The sequence below is a fragment of the Ursus americanus genome, chromosome 14 (assembly GCF_024610735.1).
Source record: "Ursus americanus isolate L20-20 chromosome 14, mUrsAme1.1.p, whole genome shotgun sequence".
In the NCBI taxonomy this organism is placed as follows: Eukaryota; Metazoa; Chordata; class Mammalia; order Carnivora; family Ursidae; genus Ursus; species Ursus americanus.
The window spans coordinates 20,344,806-20,363,571 of NC_142140.1; the positions used below are offsets into that span (position 1 = coordinate 20,344,806).

At 42.5% G+C, this 18,766-nt stretch overlaps 1 protein-coding gene across 5 annotated transcripts in view; it reads left to right on the forward strand.

Annotated features, from left to right (window-relative positions):
• Nucleotides 1-18,766, forward strand: part of FOXP1 (forkhead box P1) — a 563,431-nt gene that overhangs the window by 225,512 nt on the left and 319,153 nt on the right. The window contains exon 1 of one of the 5 annotated variants that reach the window (XM_045808088.2): nucleotides 18,153-18,339. The exons of the other annotated variants lie outside the window; for them this stretch is intronic. The gene's annotated coding sequence lies outside the window, so the exon portion shown is untranslated. Of the gene's footprint in view, nucleotides 1-18,152; nucleotides 18,340-18,766 lie in introns of those variants that run through there. 5 annotated transcript variants of the gene reach the window in all.

Consider the following 18,766-nt stretch of genomic DNA (forward strand, 5'->3'; position numbering starts at 1 on the left):
GTCCCTCTTTGTCACCCTCAGGTACTCCAGCAGGCATCATGTAAAAAGTGTACTATGAGGAGCAAGTGATGATATTTTGATGGCAGAATTGATGTTTCTAATTGAAAGGGAACAGTGTTTTCTTGTAGTATCAAATGAGAGCTGGGCCTCCAGGGCAGTTTTGAAAGTATGAGGCTCCTAGGTGTTGCCACTCATGATCTTTTCAGCTAATCCTACATCTTGAACACAACTATTGCACCAGTGAAAATGATTTCAGGTGTGTGTAATGCTCATGAACAGACTTTCTGGTGTAGTTTTAGATAACTGTATTTGAGGTACTTGTGTGGCCTTCTCTCGTGTACGGAAGGTTGAGGGAATGTCCTGGGGGCAGGGATCTCTGATTCAGAAAAATATGTCTGTGTCTCACTCAAATAAACATGTATGTGCACCTCATTTGGAATGAGCTAATTAGCAAAAGAGTGAGAGATTAGAGGTATTTTAAGATTCAGACACACTTTATGATCAGTAAACACACACAGCATGTATACATACTTACAGAATTGAACTACCCTTTATATCAGGTCATTTGCTCTGTTTATAACTTCATCTAGAAATTGATTGTTGGTCAGATTTCATGGTTGGTGAGTATATATTTAATCACAGTTCAATTCTGTTGCAGCTGGCCAACTGAGAAGAAAGCGGGTGACCTTTATGTTGTGGCTGGGAAACCTTTTTCAGTACAGTGAGTCTGCCTCGCTTCTGTCTTTGGAGTGATAGCAAGGCTGTCACCTCCTCCCTTTCAGCTGTCCCTCCCCATCGATCCATCAACGATAGGCCTTCACAACCATTTCTGAAGGCATCTTTTCTCTTCTCACCTCTTGTTTGGTCTTTACCTGCTTTTGTTCCATCTTGCCCTGTGGTTTCCAATTTGGGGAGACAGCATAGCATGGTGGTTGAGGTACTGAACTCTACAATGAACAGCAGAATTCAGATCCATACTGTGCTGTTTGTTAGTGGTGTAACTTGAGCCTTAGTTTCCTCATCTGTTAAATGGGATTAAGAACAGCCTCATGCTGTACCTGGTCCACAGTAAGTGTTGCTTTCTCATGATTGCTTCACTTCCTAGCGCTGCTATACTTGGTTTGGTTTACCATCTCTTTCTACCCCTTCCCGTAAGTCCCTGCAGACTGAGAGTTCATCAGACCCTGTTGTAGCAGACAGCTTAGCACGCGCCATCTTTCCCAACCCCTACATTCTTTTTCTTCCTTCTTCCCAGCTGCTAGTGGAGTTGAGGGATTTGCTTAAAACTTACCCTAATATTTACCCACCTAAGACATACAACTAGTGAGCATGACAGGAATGCTTTTCTCAAGGCAGATACGTTTGTGACGATGCTTTTGTTGAATTTTACTTCGTTTAAAAACACATTCTCCCCTCTTGAGGAACCGTTACAGGTTTTGTGTTGGGAGCCAGAACGCCATCAGCTCTGCCATCACGGTCATCAAAGAAGGAACTCAAAACCCAGTTGCTACCAGGTGTTTTTTTTAAGCGTCATTGGGAGCTTTATTATACTTATTATCGGGTGGTGGTTTTTCATCTTCGCCTCTTGTAATGCTTTGCCCCTGGATTTCCCACTGTTGAGTCCAAGGTACGGCACCATCCACGTGAATACAAACCCCTCCTATTAGCAGTACCCCCCCTCTGCACTGAAGGTGACCTAGCAGCAGAAGATCACATTTCATTGGGCTTTGAAGAAGAGAGTAATGGCATATTCTTTCTACAATTGGCCTCTTCCTGCTAATGTACGCCAGATCGCTTCATTAAAAAAAAAACAACATCAAGGTATAATGATAAGAGAAGGGACCCCCCCCCCCGTTTGAACACAAGAAATAGAGTGATATTGCTGCTAAATAAAGTATTTTTCTATTTAGAATACACTGAGGAAGCTATGACTGCTATCAGTAGAATATAAATCATCACATTTGTATCTCTAAGTGTTAAAGTCCACCTGATATCTAGTACACAGAGAACTCATTTATCAGGTATTCTCCTCTCCATTCAAACTGCACACAGATGTTTTATAAGAATTAATGGATTTTGTGGGAGTTTTCTTTTTTTATAGGCACTCCGTGTGAAGGGAGCTTCAGGTCCTTACTGGTGTTGCTGGTCGGACTTGCTTAGGGTAACACCAGTCGTCAGGACTTTCCCAGGAACTTAAGAGAGCTTCTTGTGTTGTGTGTGTTCTAGGTTTTTCAGGGTTAAAAGCCGCAGCAGAATGGCATGCTTTGTGGGAGGGCGTAGTCTGGCAACTTCAGGCTCGTTGTGTTTGGTCTACATGTTTTAGACTAACTTGTGTCGGCTGCCGGCATTTAAATATCAAGGGATTGCACCTAAAACAACCCTGGATCTCTGGGTCTTGTGAAAAAGGGCAACAACACTGGGTGCACATTCTCAGATGGCCACTGGGGCCCAGAGCTGAAGGGGGCTGCTTGCTTTAGCTGGGGGATGGCCTAAAATTTGTCTTTTCCTCCAGCCTGTTTTACTTATCAGTGTGATCCTCTGCTCCGGTCGGCATTGGAGTTTGCAACCTTTTTAAAATTGAAAAGAGAAACAAAACAAAATTGGTATTCAGGATTAAACAATATGTTGAGTGTGTCTTTTTGATGGCTAACTTTAAGATGAAAGAGAAATATATATAAATATAGATATATATATACATATAACTTTTTTGAAATTGTAACTTATGAAATGTATGTATATAATCTCAGGAGTATATAATATTACTGGAATATAAGTAAATGTAATTTAATGTAAATGAGTACATAAATATGATAGAAATTAGTATAGATTAGATGTATAATTTCTGCTCTTCGGAATGGATTATGTCATAGACTCTTCAAACTGGAGGGACCTCTTGGTAGCATCTAGGTCTAGGTCAGCACACTCCTTTGATTCTTTAGAAATTAAAGGCCAGACCCAGACAGTCCAGATTTGTTCAAGGCCATACAGTTAATAAATGGTAATGCTGGGACAAGGTACCTGTGGCCTGTAGGTGATGCCAGGCAGACGTGGGCATTGGTGTGTGCTGGCGAGTGGATGGGGCTAGAGAACTTTGAAAGTGCATTTGTATCTTTTCTGTTGTTTTGACAGGTTGAAGTTTAAAGGAAAGTGTTTTACTCTGTACAGATTCTGCAGGCACTCTTCACAAATCCTCTGTACCCCAGGCTCTGGCCTACTTCTGTAGCAGAATCCAGGCAAATATTTCCTCTGGCCCCCTGGACCTTTCTACCAGATGCTCTGAGGAATGTGGCAAGCAGTGCCTGCAAAATTGAGCTAATTGTCATTCCTGCCTTCCCTAACCTGCTCAGTCTTCTCTATGCTTGATCTTGGTCATTATTGCCATGTGATGGAAGTTGTCATGTTGTGTTCTGTGTTTTCTTCTCTGATTGCTCATATTCTTCATTTCCAGGCCCTATTCTGTCTTAGAAATGTCTACCCAAATCAGCATTTTCTTCTCATCCTCCCTGTTCCTGTATTAGGTGAACTATAACCTTTTGTTAGGATTATTGCAGTAGACTGTTATACTTCTTCATTCTAGCTTAATCACACTCCTAGTCCTTTGTCATCTCCACTGGTTTTCAACCCTGGCTGCACTCTAGTCACTTTGGGATTTTAAGACTTAGGTCTGGGCCTGATGCCCAGAAATGGATTTAATTTAGTTAGGGTAAAGGCTCTGGCATCAGCATTTTCAAAAGCTTTCCAGAGGAGTTCTCATGTGCATCTCCAGAGCTGACAACCACTGCATGGTTGTTTTTCTATAAAACACATCCCATGGGTCACTCTACTGCTTCAGTATCTCTGTTTTGTGAATTAAGTCCTGACTCCTACTTTGGCCTTCGTAGTTGGATCCTAACTATTCCTCCAGTCTCATCTCTGGCCACGGCTTCCCTATGCATTCATATGCCAGTCACCAAGAATAGTTTACACTCACTCTGGAACTCAGGATGTTTCTTGATGATTCTATGCCTTTGCACATGTGATTTGCTCCATCTAGCTCTCCCTCTTTGCTCTAGAAAAATAAAACTCCCTATCCTTCAAGATCAGTTCCATTATCAAATCTTTTCTGCTACCAAATTATCATTTATCACAATATGTTAAAATTTACCATGTACTCCACTCTTTTGCCCCTCTAGACCAGAGCTGTTCAGTAAGACTTTGTGCAATGATGAAGACTTTCTACACTTTCGAAAATGGTAGCCTGTATGGAACAAGTTAGCCACATGTGGCTCTTGAGCAGTGGAAATGTGACTAGTGCAACTGAGGAAGTGTGTTTTTAGTTTTCACTAAATTGTGATTAGAATATCCACCTGTGACTAATGACTGCTGTTGGGGACAGCACAGATCTTGACTGTGAGCTCCTTGAGGGCAGGGGCTAAGTCTTATTCTTTGTTTCATTCCATGTGACCCACACTAGTATTCACTCCTGTTTGCTCCATGACCAAATGCATGATGGTAGGAGTTGTAGCAAAACTCATGACCTTCTCTGACTCACATACTATTATCCACGTAATAGACAACGGAAGGTTCTCCAGTGAGTGTAACACATAAAATCACGTTTGACTGTCATGCAAGTCTCATTACCCAGTTTCACAGATGAAGAAATGGAGGATCAGAGTAGTTAAATGACTCTGCCTAGTCATGATTATGAAAAATAAATCTGAATGTGTCTTCTAGTTATTTTTAATTGCATTATAAACAGCACATTTCTTCTGATATTTTTAGTTCTGGGTCTCTGAAAATATGAACCCCAGAGAGAATGTTCTGTGGCCTTATTTGTTGCTTAGAGCCCATCTGGTCTTTTCACATTTCACAGATTGGCTTTTATCCTTCGGTCACTTATGTGTTGCCATTTCTTGAATCTGGGGCCGTTGTTGGCTGCTACCACGTTTCTTGTTTTTATGCCGTTACCAAATCTGCCAAAGATTGGACGGTCATGAGTTTGACCAATGACAGTCCTTTCTTGTGTGTGGTTTTGAAGACTGCAAAGTTAGAGTTTCTGGAGTTGGGATGCATGATCATATTATTAAAGCTGAAGTTTAGCAGACCACAGGTCTAGGAAAGGGAATGGCATTAAGGTTCATCTAAGACCTTAATGTAAAATTGTCTTATAACCTGAAAGCTTTTTTTGTGCGGAGTCTAAATTAAAGCGCTGTTAGTGGGGGGAGGGTAATTGCATTTTTGGTGGGTAGTGAATCTCAATTCTTACTTCTAAGAAGTCTATTTGATTAAATCCTTATAGCTTCCTTGCTCATTCTATTTCCTTTTCACTGTATTATCAACAATAAGGTGATTTTACTTTGAGGGAACGTAAGATTTTTTTTTTTTTTGTTCAAATTATATCCCACCCATTCCCATAAATATCAGCTATGATAACCTTTCTTATATCTTTACAGTTGTGAACAAATACTGTACAGATGCAATGTGCTTGACCTAACCTTGCTGAATGGTTTTACTGGGGGCAGGAATGAAGACTGAGGAGAGTTGATTTCATGAAGGAACCAAAGAGCCGTTGTCATTAATTTTATTTACTAGAATTCGACAACTTTATCCATTCAGAAAGATATATTAGTTGTACATCTGAATCTAATATAATATGGTATATCATTTACATCTCATCCAAAAATAAATAAATAAATGAGGAAAGGAGGAGGAAGAAAAGAGATCTATTAAGTGGCTTTAATAGAATGGGCGTACAGGTCACCAGGAGAAACCAGTGGTTAGACAGAGCCGTGTAATAAAATGGAATCATTGCTGTATTCGGGCAAGCATTATATGCACATGGAACAAATTACAAGGGCATACATCTCGAGAGAGATTCGTTTCTTCTTAGAGAAAGTGGCGTTTATGCCTGAGTTATGTGGGACAGGTGAGAATTGCCTAGGACAGAAGGGGCAGAGGGAGGTGGTAGGCTTGGAGATGAGAGAGTACAGGACGTGCATTAGTGTCTGTTGGTGGTTGAACGGAAGCCGGGACGCAGCAGGAGGTGTGGCCGGAAGGGCAGACAGCAGCCCACATGAAGAAGGACCCTCAGAGTACCTTCGGACATTTTAGCTTGGCTTTCTGGGCCTTAGGAAGCTAAGGACTTTGTGAGTGGGGGTGGGATATGCACCTGGGGAGTAGGCGACATGAAGCATCCATGTCAACTTGGGGATGCCTCCCAGTAGCAAAAATACGAAGAGGTGTTGAGAAAAGCTGTCCAGGACTTGAAAAAACTTTGCCACTTGCATTTTTCAAGATGACTTAGTCTTCCCTATAGGTGGGTTTGAGGAGAGCAAGTGCAAAGGCGGGAAGGAGCTTTGAGATGGCAATTAGCAGGGGTCCATGGGAGGCTCTCTTGTGCAGGCTCGTGGGTCTCTGTTGGGATGAAGAAAAGAGAATGGGAGGGATGTGGCTGTTAGACGTGGTGATGGAGGCCTCAGAGCTGCCTCCAGAGTCTTTGGCCTCATTTACTGGATGGAGGGTGGCGATATTTACTGAGGGAAGGACCATGGCAGAAGTAGACAGAGGAAAGGAGGATGCTGCAGAAGTTGGTGGATAATGGAGAGCCAGAGTCACATGGGAGACTCTTCATGTGGGAAGTATTGGAGAAGAGGAGACGGTCAGCCCTGCCAAATGGAGCCAACAGACTAAATCAGAAGAGACTCAACACTGAATGACCTTAGTGACAGGTTTCCGTGCGTCAGCGAGGACGGAAAGAGACGTGGGAGGTGAATAAATGGAGACCAAGAGGGTGGATGGCTCTTTCCAGAAGTTTGTGGAAAGGAAGAGAGAGAAGGAGACCTGGGACTAAGAGAAGAAGTTACTTATTGTGTTTCATAACAGAGATTTCAAGGCCTCACTAGAACCTTACTCAGAAATTTTAAATTGCACAACTTTAGATAACTCTCTCACTAGCGGTTAGTTAGCAGTGAGTTAGCTTTTTGGAGGTAAGCAGAGCGGGCCCGTGGAAACACAGCAGGCTGGATAGTACGTGACAGAAATTAAGGAGAAGACCCCCATGCCCAAATTACAAGTTTGTCATGGTGGTCGGAAGACTTTGGGTGTCAGGAGTTAGCCCCACGCAGCTGGAAAATCTCTGGGGCCGTCGTGGGTACAAAGCATGTGATGATTATTGGAAGTGTATGTGTTTGACAAAGGTTTCCATCAAAACGTGAGGGCGGAACAAGTTGTGCCAAAGCGGTCAAATGGTTTTCTAGAAAATTCACTTAATGGCAATATCACGGCCCCCGATCCAACCGTAAGAAATACAGTCACTTTGAAAGGTTTCTGCCGCCTTTGTGGATACCATGTAATTCTATCCTTTTTATGAATGTCCTCCTCACCCCTAAATTTGTGTGTGCGTTCCTAATGGAACACATCTCTACATTCAGTAACCATGTTAATTTATGGTGGATTTTGGAATTGTAAGAAGTGAAAAATGGGGAGGTAATACGACTTCTCTTTGTTTTCCTCTAAAGAGGTTTTTACTACTGGGTTCTTGACATCTTCCACCTTAGTTTATCTTTAATTTATCTTTAACTGGAACCATTTTGCCCATTAGCTCTATTCTAATGACCTCTCGAAATGGTCAGATTTACAGGCAACACATGACAGAGAAAATGCAGAAAATCAGCCAGCCTCTCCTGACATTCAACAGCAGCCTACGTCTAAATAGTGGAAAAGTTTATTTGCTTTTTCTGAGGATGTGCTAAGTGATTTTGCAGTTAGAGTGGTATGGCCTTCTAGCACTTAGGCCTGCATTTATTAAATAAATTTGTTCTCTAACTCATGTGTTAAGTGTGTATTATGAAACCTCAAAGCCAATTTCGGTGATTGCAATGTGCAAATATTTTTTAAATTATGTAATTAAATAGGACTTGGCCTGCAAGGTCCACCGAAGTAATTTATTAATTGAAGAGTCTGATTTAATTGTATGTTATTTTCGTTTATTCAGGGAAGTGTCTGCATCTGTTGCCGAGATAGGAGGAGCCTCTTCTGCTCCTGTCACTGGGGGTGCAGAGGTCTCTCCAAGAAATCTTTAGCACCCAATTAAATATTAACCAAGAGGAGGGGATTTGTTCTTTCTCTCCTCAAAACTCTGTTCTGATCATCTGAGTCTGGTGATTTTAAAGGGAAAAGGAAAAAAAAAATCTTGCTGGGGAGAACTATTTGTAACTCACCGTGTTTATCACTGTATTATTTAAAAACAAGTCACGCTTCTCTCCGTAAGCGTGGCCATGTATAGGTTACGTTAGGTATGTGCATACAAAGAGAAGCCCCTTTAGTTCGGTGTTAGCTGCGTCTAGCTATGGCTAAAGCCATGCGTATCTGTTTCCTTAAAATGTCATTTTAAAGGTATTGTGGTTTCAGAGCAGCAGCTGTGACTGAAAAGTATGTAAACTAAGCTGTTCTTGCTCATATCATTTTTATATTCTTATGTCAGACCAGAAGGCTGCTTTAAATTTATTTTTCATTGTGTATTAGTTCTAGAGCCTGTTTTTTTTTTTTTTCTTTCCTTGGGAACATATGTTCTTTGGGACGTGTGATACTCATGCGCTTAAGAAAATAACAATGGGGCGGGGAGGAAGGTACCAAAACAGTTTCTTATTTGGGTATTGTATCTGGGGAGAAGATGAATTAAAAAAATTAACTCTCGCGAAGTAGAATTTTGGGGCCTAGCATCTGTGTTTTAGGAAATGAAAGAATTCAGCCATACTGTACCAAAGTCACGTGAAAGGCAGTAACTTTTAGAAGCCCAAATTGCTTTCCCAAAAGGAAAATATTTTTTGTTGCTATTAAATATAGTTTATATTGCTACTTCAGAACTTTTTTTTTCCAGTGGGGCCATTTACTTAAATTCTTAGTTAATATTTCTATATAGAAACGTCTTTGTCTCCAGAGCTCGCCTTTGCGAATTCCCATTTAATATGCGGTAGTGGATAAGTATTTATTCATACCATGTGGTACCCCACACCTGATCAAGTGACTGCATGGCGTCATGTCAGCCAGCAAAATGTTTGAGTGACTTTTGAGTAATGGTGGCATGGAAGGTACAGAGGGTTGAAGGAAACAATAATGGGAAATTTTTTTCCTTTCCTATATATTTCAGCATGCATACTGCCTCAACTCTGCTGTGGAAATTTGGAATGTTGGATAGAGAAATATTCCTTTTCCTAAAGAGTTGTAAAAGCAGAGTAGAAAGTATGAGCTATTAGAAATTTCCATGGTAAATATAATTTGATTACATGTGTTGGTAATTTCCCTCAAGCTCAGGATTTCACCCGGAGTGTTGTTTCACAGTGATATATTTCTTTCCAGCTTTTGAAAACCAGTTTAGCCCAAGAATTTGCCTAAGATCCCACTGATTTGCCTCATGACTCCAGGCCTACATCCAGGTGCCCCAAGTGAGGGAAGTCATGTGGTAGAAAAGGTGCGTCTCTCCTGGGTCCGCTGTTCAGCTTGTCCCAGCCCTTCCATCTGGTGTTGGACCCCAGGTTTGGCTTCCTCCAGGCATAGGCTGGCCCTGGTAGTCCTTGCATCATAGCCTTGGAAAAGGTCTCAGAACATCTGGCGGAATGGTCCAAGTAGTCATCAGATAGAGCGGGGGTACTGGCCTTTTGGGAGCGACAGTAGGCGTAGCATTGGAACAGGGCACTATGGAATCCCTGCTGTCCCTGGAAGAGCCTGGGAAGCATGGTCATGGCCAAGGGCTTGGGGGTAAAGGCTCTTTTCCAGCCCATACACCGGTATTTCGGTATTTTGACAGCACGTGGAGGCGACGACGGTATCGCGGGTGAGCACCATCCCTGAGTGCTGCTCCTTTCCCAGCAAGGAGACTGAGGTCTGGAGAAGCCGAGGGGCTTTCCAAATTCCTGGTGTGCTGCTAGTGGATCCAGGGGTAGAAGCACACTCTCTTGCCTTCTAGTGACCTGTCCTTTCCACTTCACTTCGCTCCGTCTTAACTGGGGTGTAGAAATAATCTTCTTTTTCACTTATTTCAAACCGGAGTTGATGGAAAGAAATTTTCTTAGGGATAAAAGCAAGGAAAAAACAAGATGTTGGAGGCCTGAAGTGGATGACTTCATAGAAGAAAGCTAGCTTGTTTGGATACGGGCTTCAGATACAATGCGCTGGCACAATTTATGGGACATTGGTGACTCCTTCCACTCTCTTCCGTGTCTCTTTGCTGGTCCCAGGACCCTGCTCCAAAATGTCCTTTTGACATACATGATGGATGTTTCCAGAGGCCACATTCTCTCGCCGCTGCTTTTCCATGTTTGTGGGGAGTCGGAGGCTCCCATTCTTGCTCTGTCTATACCACCTGTGTGGCCTCAGTCACACACTGAGTCTGCTCCCCAGGAGGATGGCGCTTGACCAGACCCCCTCATTAGGTGCCTTTCAGCTCTGAAATGTGTTCATTCTTCTCTCTCACCTGAGATTTTTCCTCATTGAAGCCTCCATCTTTCCACTTCGAAGTCTGGGTCACACAGTGCAAGAGAAAACTGATTTTTGGTCACAAAGACATACAGATGTCTCACTGAATGTCCATTTCGGGGTGACCCTCTTGTCTTTTGTCATTGGTAAAACTTGGTTAAGGCATTTCTGATAAAATAAATCTACTTCCTGTTCTGCTTGGAATGGTGAGGTTCTCTCCTCCACCCCCTCATTGTCACTGATAAATCTGTGTAGTATGACTGGGTGGTGTTTCTGTAGCCTTTCCCCCACCCCACTGAAGAAGCTCATGAAAGATTGTATGGTGTGGAAAGTGCCTTACCAATTAAATAAAAGCCTGGTTCATATAAAGAGACTTGTTTCTATATGGAAAATATGAGCCTTTTTTTTTTTTACATGGACCAGGTGTGGATTAGTTCACTGAACCTTTCACCCAGCCATATTCCCGCTTGTAATTCTTCTGAGGCATAGTTCAGCCAAGTCAAAGAAACATGTTATTAAAGGTGAGCTGAAAGGCATTTAAAAAATAAACAAACTGTTTAAGATCCTAAATCAGTAACAGAATCTATAGGCACAGGCTTGAAAAGTACAAGAAAATGTGTTTCAATACCTTTCGCTTCCAGGCCGGATTCTCCTCCTGCCTTCTTTGAACATGCCCCCCCCCCCCTAATTCTTTTTGGTCATTGGTGGGACAAGCAGGTGACTCTGAGCTTGGATTGTTGCTCTTTAATGACTTACCCTCTATTGAGATAGGTGACACTCCACTCTTACCTCTCTGATTCTCCACCCAGAATGGAAGGGCAACATCAGTACTTCGGTTTTATTTTAGCACTGTGTTTTTAAGAAGTTTAAAATCTGATACACATTCTCTCCTTTTTTCTACCTTTGAGCATGGCAGATCACCAGATCCTATTAACAGCTTGTAGAGATGGCAGAAATGAGGCGTAGGAAGTTTGAGATTTACGTGCGTTGTCTTATCCCCGCTTGTGATAACAGTGGCTATCATTTCTATGGCGCTCGCTGTGTGCCAGTCACTTGTGTAAGCACTTTTCCCATTAATGCATTTCTTCCTCAAAAGCGCATTATGCACTATAATTAAGCCTGTTTTATGGATGAGGACACTGAGGGACAGAGAACTTCAGTAACTTGCCTGAAATCACGAGGCCACTAAACAGCAGAGCTGAGTTTTGAACTCAGGTGCTTGCGTCTGTGCTCGTAAGGACGGAACTATCCCAGATTGAACTAGACTGTGCAGTACGATTTCACATAGTACTTAGTATTAATTGAGGCAGCTCAAGGAAGCATTAAGAAATAAAGATATTCATGGTCAGCCCTGGTGCTCTCCCCCCAACCCCTGACGTTTTTCCCTCATTCAAAAAAAATTTTTTTTTTCTGTTTTCTTTTGGTGGTTTTTACATTCTGGCCTGTTCCCAGGGAAGGACTAGGCATCAAGTGTTTGCATCCTGTTGTCCCGCTTCTCCCTTGATTATCTTAAACTTTCATTGTGATGGTGGAGTTCTGGAAAGCCGTTCTCCCATTTTTAAAGTAATTGGAGAAAATAGGAACAAAGGAGGAGAGGAATTTTCAGGGGTGGGTCTTCCTGGCCCACCCTTTATGAGGCACTCAGCTCCTTCCGAGGGGAGCTGGAAACCCCAGTTCTCCATAGTGGACACAATGCGCCTCTCAGAACCTTAAACACTTAGCTGATCGGAATTACCCCCACCCCCACCCCTGCTGCTTTACACGACAGAAAAGGGAGCGAGTTCAGGCAACAGCTTCATCTAGTGCACTTCTGAGTAGCTTTGCTTCGTTGAAGACCATATGCTGAGCTTGTCAAAGTCATCTGCCCGTTTCAGCCATTCTTGTTTTAGGAACGTTAACTTGCTGTATTGGGGAAGCAGCATCTTATGTGAACAGCCATGCCAGGCTTCTGCCAAATGTCCCTGGTCCTCTGTCAAGTTCTGGGGGCATTCAGTGGAGCTTTATTGTCCTCAGGATCAAAGACCCCCTAGCATCAGGATTATTCACATAGCATCCTAAAAGTACGAGAAACCTTTCTTGCTAAGGAGCCAGGAGGGCAGGTCCCACCCGGTTCGAAATTACGTTGGCGCTGGCGAGTGTGTTTCTAGTGGGACCTGGAGAGGCGGTGAGGTGTGGAAAAGCCCAGAGATGGGTCAGAGTTGAGTGGAAAAAAGGGAACTAGGATCTGCCAATGTCAGAGAATTCAGGAAGAGAGGCATGGGAAAGGAAATGGGATGAAAAGGTGCCAGGAAAAGTTGCCTCATTATCTGGCATTTTTCTGGTGGCCAAAAGTGAAGTTTCTACTTTCGAGTCACTTGCAAGCATTGTGGGCACAGAGCTGCCAAGTTTTGCAGTTTAAGGCCCAATAAAGCAGGGATATGGGCATTACTGGGAGACTGTTATTTTCAGGGAAGGATTTTTGGGAGGTTTTCCCACCTGACTGTGTGAGTGGGTTCGTTCTTGTGTGTCTTTCTCCGTGGGTCAACACGCCCACAATGGAGCCCATGACGTTTAACTACGGAGCCACTGGGGGGGGCGGGGTCTTTTCTGTATATACCCAGGTGTAAGCCGTGGTGCCTATAACAACAGGAATAGAGGAGCTAGAATGAGATACAGGGATGTTTTTATTCGACTTCTATGCTGATTAGTGTGATTCATTCCATATGCATTTATTGAACCACGATAGGCAGCTACTGTTCGGTACTGGCATACCGCGTGCCAGACAGGTGAAGTGCTTGCCTTCATGGAGTTTATATTCTGATCATTTACCCCACACTGAAGTGCACACAGTCCAGATTAACATGACTGGTTTTATCTGCTGCCTAAACGTTCCCAGAAAAACCAAATGAAATCTGTTTAGCTGCAGATTGGAGCCGCCAAGAGCCAGATGTGGCCATGGGAAGACTCTCCGAGAGCTTGTCATCTGGCTCCAGCTGCACTAACCTAGGTCTGGTAGGCAGCCACGAGTTGTGTCTGCCGACTGGTGGCCACACACTAGCGCAGGCTTAAACAATTAGCGGAATCCCTTGCCCGGTGGCGAGATCCGCTGTGTGTGTCCTGAGATTACCACTGCTGTCCAGACCAGGAGCCTCTGTGGTCTGGGGCAGAAACACCCAGAAGGGAATCGAAAATCAGCTCCTTGAGAAACTAGGCACGGCTTTCTTATCCTGGAGCATAGAGAGGGATGCAGGGGAGGTACAAAACCCATGTCAGCAAGAAAACAGAAGTAAACCAGACGTGGCCCCCCACCAAGAGGGCTTGCCTGATACGGACCACCTGCCCCTAACATGCCCATGCAGAAAAGCCAAGAGTTGGCCTACAAAAACCTCTCACTCCCAGTTACTATTTTTTGATTGTTGCCCTTTGTGAGACCGATTTATGATGACCTGTGTTGATTTTTCCCAGAGATTTCCATTAAAAGTCTTAATTCCCACCTTTGAAAGCAGCAGGATACCTACAGATGTGCCATAACTTTTCAAATATCTGCCTTCCCAATAAGTACAGAAATAAATAAAATGCTTCAGGCTACCTACATGTGATAGATTTCTATCTGTCTGTCTATCTATCTATCTATCTATCTACCTACCTACCTACCTACCAACGTTTCTGGTTTAATGTACTAGGCCAGTTCTGCCCTTCGCTGGGAAAATAATGATTTCGGTTATCCACTGTCCAGCAAGCTCCTGACAACACAGTAGTTGCTCAGTTAATGTTTGTAGAATGAGCCAAATGAGGAAGATCTATAGTCAGCATGCTGACTTTCAAGGCTGGTGCTAAAAAAAATGAGTGAAGTTCTTTCAAATAATAAGGAGGGGAAACAACCCACAATTTAGAGCAAAAAGAACCAAAAAAGTAAATGTTTAATTGGAATAATTGCAGAATTCATCTTTCAGATGTCCACATGTAGTGTCTGATTAGAACAGAAAACACAAGAGGGTAGAGATCGACGTTTTCAAGGGGATTCTCTTGAGGCTAAGCGTATCTGTACCTGTGGGGACATGTTTATCGCAGTGAGGTTCAACAACCCAGTTGAAGTGGGGGAGAATTTTAAGATACTAGTTTATGTGTAAAAATCAACTTTTGCCTCCTCAGTGCATTGTGTAAATTTGCTGTGCAGGAAGCATAAGTGAAGCCATTTGGTTTTGTGGCATTGGTGTGGGCTGGCTCAGGGGGTGGGGGATAAAGTTGAGGCATTGATACAGTATGAGGAGAGCCAGATGGTTGTATTACACATCTTTTGTGTTCTTGTTTGCTTCTTAAAGCAGTTGCAGAATTTTGCCCTTGGCGATATTTTCTTCGTGCTTGTATGTTCTGCTATGAATTTACTTTTTTGTCAGAGCACTTTGAAAGAAAAGCCTTGCTCTTAAAAAAAATTTTTTTTAACTTACGTTATAAACTTGTGAAGTCAACAGTGTGTTCATAAAAATATTTTTTAAATGGTAAGTATGTTAGTAAACAGTGGGAGGAGCAGCTTTTCTTTTTTCTTTAGCTCACTGATTTCAATGACATGTCAATTCAGAGAACAATTTTTGCAGAATTATAAATGTAGAATTAACGATGAATGGATGGATGGAGGCAGAATAGATACGTTGTTTTTCCAATAGTGATGAGTCTTATCTGATTAGAAATTTTAACTTTTTCTATTACTTACGGCAGCTTCTCAGGCTGCGGTTTACCTATTGTGTTTTCTAGCAAGTCTGACTTTAAGTGAAGTGAAAATGCTTTGGGATAGGTCTGTGGCTTTAGCCTGGGTGTTGGGTTGGCATTCAGTACAACTGTTTATCATACCACCATTGAAATTTATATTTATTTCCTACTAAAAGCAAATTATATTTTGCGATCACCAGTGGCAAGGGATAGTTAAGATGTTCTAACTGCATGTAAGAGAGGATATTTTATCACTGAATGCTTTTAATAAGGAATTGCTTTGGAGCTTTTTTTTTCCCCCCGTTGTGATAGAATGGTTCAGCATAATTTAATGCCCTTTTCGCAGTCCCAGTTTACCTCTTTTTTTCTTCGCTCAAACGAGAGAAGAGCACAAGCGTAAGCTCTTTGGACGCCGGTTTATTCTCTGTTGTGCACAGATTTCCAGACCTGAAGTCCCTGATGAGAAAACAGGAAACGTACAGTCCTAACCTTATTGAAATCTCTGCCCGCTTTAGTCACAAGTCTGAAGCAACTCCTTCCAATAATGAAGCCATTGTATGCATCATATCTGATCAGTTCTCGAAATGTTTTAGTAAGTCTATCTTACAACATTATAAGAAGATAATCAGCAGCCTTAGAAGGTCCCCATCTGGACTGTAGAGTTCTTTTACTGAAAGATGTTTTGCCTTTTTGAGATAGCTCTCGCGTTTCATCATCTGTTCCGCTGAGATGAAGTGCATATGAAAAGTCAGTGACTCTGAATCCATCTGTTGTTATTATTTTCCACTGATAATTGGCTTGAACAATGAAATGTCTGTGTCTGCAGCCTTTGAAACTGTACACCCTGTTTATTTTCTGGAGGTCTCGCTGCAACTCCCCCCGCCCCCACTTTTTCCTCCTTCGTTCTCTCTCAAGCTTCCAGCCAGTGGCGCTGGCGTGAGGATGACATCTTTGACTCTGTGTATCAGTATGTGTCACTCAGCATCTAAAGCTTGCATACGGATTTTTGTCACAATCCCTGTGTCTGTGCTGTTCGCGGCAGGATCCAGCCCTCTTGCCACCAGAAGCTTAGCTGGGCCACAATGCATGGATCCCTTACCTGCCTTCATCGTCTTTATTTCACTTTCCTCATTAAAATATTAATTTCGAGTACAGTATCTAATACCTATGGAATTAGATACCACCTCTAATTGTATAATATATTCGGTTGCAGCCAGGTTTGCACGATACAGAGCATTAATATTGGATTCCACTAACAGCACTTCCATTAGCTTGCTCAACCAGTATGAGATATAGATGAGCTAGGAAGCATAACTACCCGCCCGAACTGCCAAAACAGTCATTAGAAGCTCCATTGGGATGGACAGAGGCTTTTTCACAGTGATATACTGATTAAATTTTGTTCTATGGTTTATTTGCATCAAGGTTAGATCACTATCGCTTGTGGAAGGAGGTTATCTAACACCTTATTTGGAAGGTCATTTCAAGACAAAATAGTGAATAGAATAGGCATCTTTAGTGTCTTTGGGAACCCCTCTTAGGGAGAACCTGTATTTTATTCTTTGGGAGGGGGGTTTGGGAATCTTCAATTTTTTTTTTCTCTTTTCTCCAAGTTACGCTGTAATATATGTTTGAGATGGGGTTTTTCTGCTTGTTAGTAATTTTTTTAAAACTTCTCAGTTATATTCATTTGCTTTTGCAGTAGAATGATCTAGCCAGAGAGCAGTGTTGTGTTAATAAAACAGAACTTGCTTTTGAAATAGAAAGCTGCCTTATTTCCCTTGGCCAGCATAATTGCACTACATTCTCTGAGGCTGTGAAGGATCTGTGACCTCCCCTTTTTGGTCCAAGTAATAATGTAGACACATCCTATGGAACAGCAGGGCTGGACTTGCCCCCATTGTACTAGGTGGCATTAGAAGGAAGTAGATGAACATAATCATATTTGTGTTTCAATCGAAATCATTTAATACTGCAAAAGTTATTAAAAAATAATTAAGTTACTAAGACCAACATGTAACTGGAGCATATAGTAAGAGGTTAGAGGTGAGCGCGTTGACCCCCTGGGCTGAGGAAAGGCGGTAGTGAATTCCTTGTGCCTGCATGTTTTTCCTTTTGCTTAAATACCTCGGTTCTAAGGACAAATTATGTTGAGGTATGGCATATTTTCTGCCGAAATGGAGAAAATTGTTGACTGTAATTATGTTATTTAATTGAAATTATAAGTGGTTGAGGCGACTCAGTTAAAAGCATCCTTTCTAATATATGGGTAATGTTTTTAAATGAGTGGCCATGGATTGATGACATTTGAAAGGCAGGCATTTGGGATGTATTTTTGGAAGACTGAAATTATGTTCCTTAAATCATTAGTGAACTAAAGAGTGTAAAGTGGCATGGGTTTTTTTGTTTGTTTGTTTATCTTCCTAAATTAAGTATGTGTCAGTGTTACACGCGTGACTATATAAACACATGTATATGCGTGCACATGTATGTGTATGGATGCGTGTGTATACTTTGTGTAAATTTTTGTACGTATATAAGATAGACCTTTCATAGGTGCCGGTCACAAGGACTGGTTTATAATGTGGCAAAGCACAAAAAAGGTATATTGTGGCTGAAAAATGTGATTGTTTATAGCTCGCGTTGTATAACTGTTAGAGATTTGAAAGCAAGCTAAGGTAAAACTCCAGTGATGTGTCTTATGCCAACTTTTGTTTGGAGTAGCTGGAGATAAAACAATAGCACTATATTCTCTCCCCCATTATTCCCCCCCCCCACTCCAGGAGTGAGTTCTTAATTACTAATGAATGCAATTCATTTTAATTGTTATTATAGCAACATAACATTTAACTGTCTCCTGTTTAGTCCTTGTGCCCTGAACAGGCGGTGTCTCCTGTCAGAGAGAGGACAGGTAGAAGGCACAGCAGGCGTCTGATTGAGCCAGTTATTCATTTGCTGAGTGTTTGTGTTTATGCAAAGGGGCCTCTTCCTGCATATTTAATCTAGAGTAAGGCAGTGGCTTTTGTTGTGTTTAGCCCACATACCTTCAGTCCTTCCTCACACTGCCGCCAGCTTGGGAGCCCTGAGAGCCCCGCAGGCTTCCCAGCGCCTCTAGTTTCTCCCTTACAAACTCTCAACTTTCTTCCGTTGTGTGAAAATTGCCTCTCCAGCCCCAAAGCTTTCCTTCCTCACCATGAGCGGGTAAGTGTGTGCGAAGCCAAGGCTGATACTTTGTTTCATTTTACAAATGTTGAGAGGCTACTTTCCTGCTCTTCTGGGCGCCTTCTGCCAGCGTCCTGGGTCCTAGTTCCTGGGCCGTTGTCAGTTGCCGGCTGCCTTGAAATAGACGAGTACAGGTGCCTCTTAGGAACCGGGTCTGAATTTTGGACTGGCAGAGAGAGCCTCTTGGAACCGGGGCCGGGGGGGGGGGCGGGTGTGGAGAGGGGAGAGAAAGAGAGAGAGAGAGTAACAGCTTTATTATTCTTTGTCCTAACAAATCCTGTTTTGTAACTATCCTGGAGATAATGCTGCCATTGTTTGCTAAAAGCCTTCAAACAGTGTGTAAGACCGAACTGTAAGAAAGCAGTGAAACTCTGCTGCTGTATTGTCTATACCCGGGCCAGGGTCC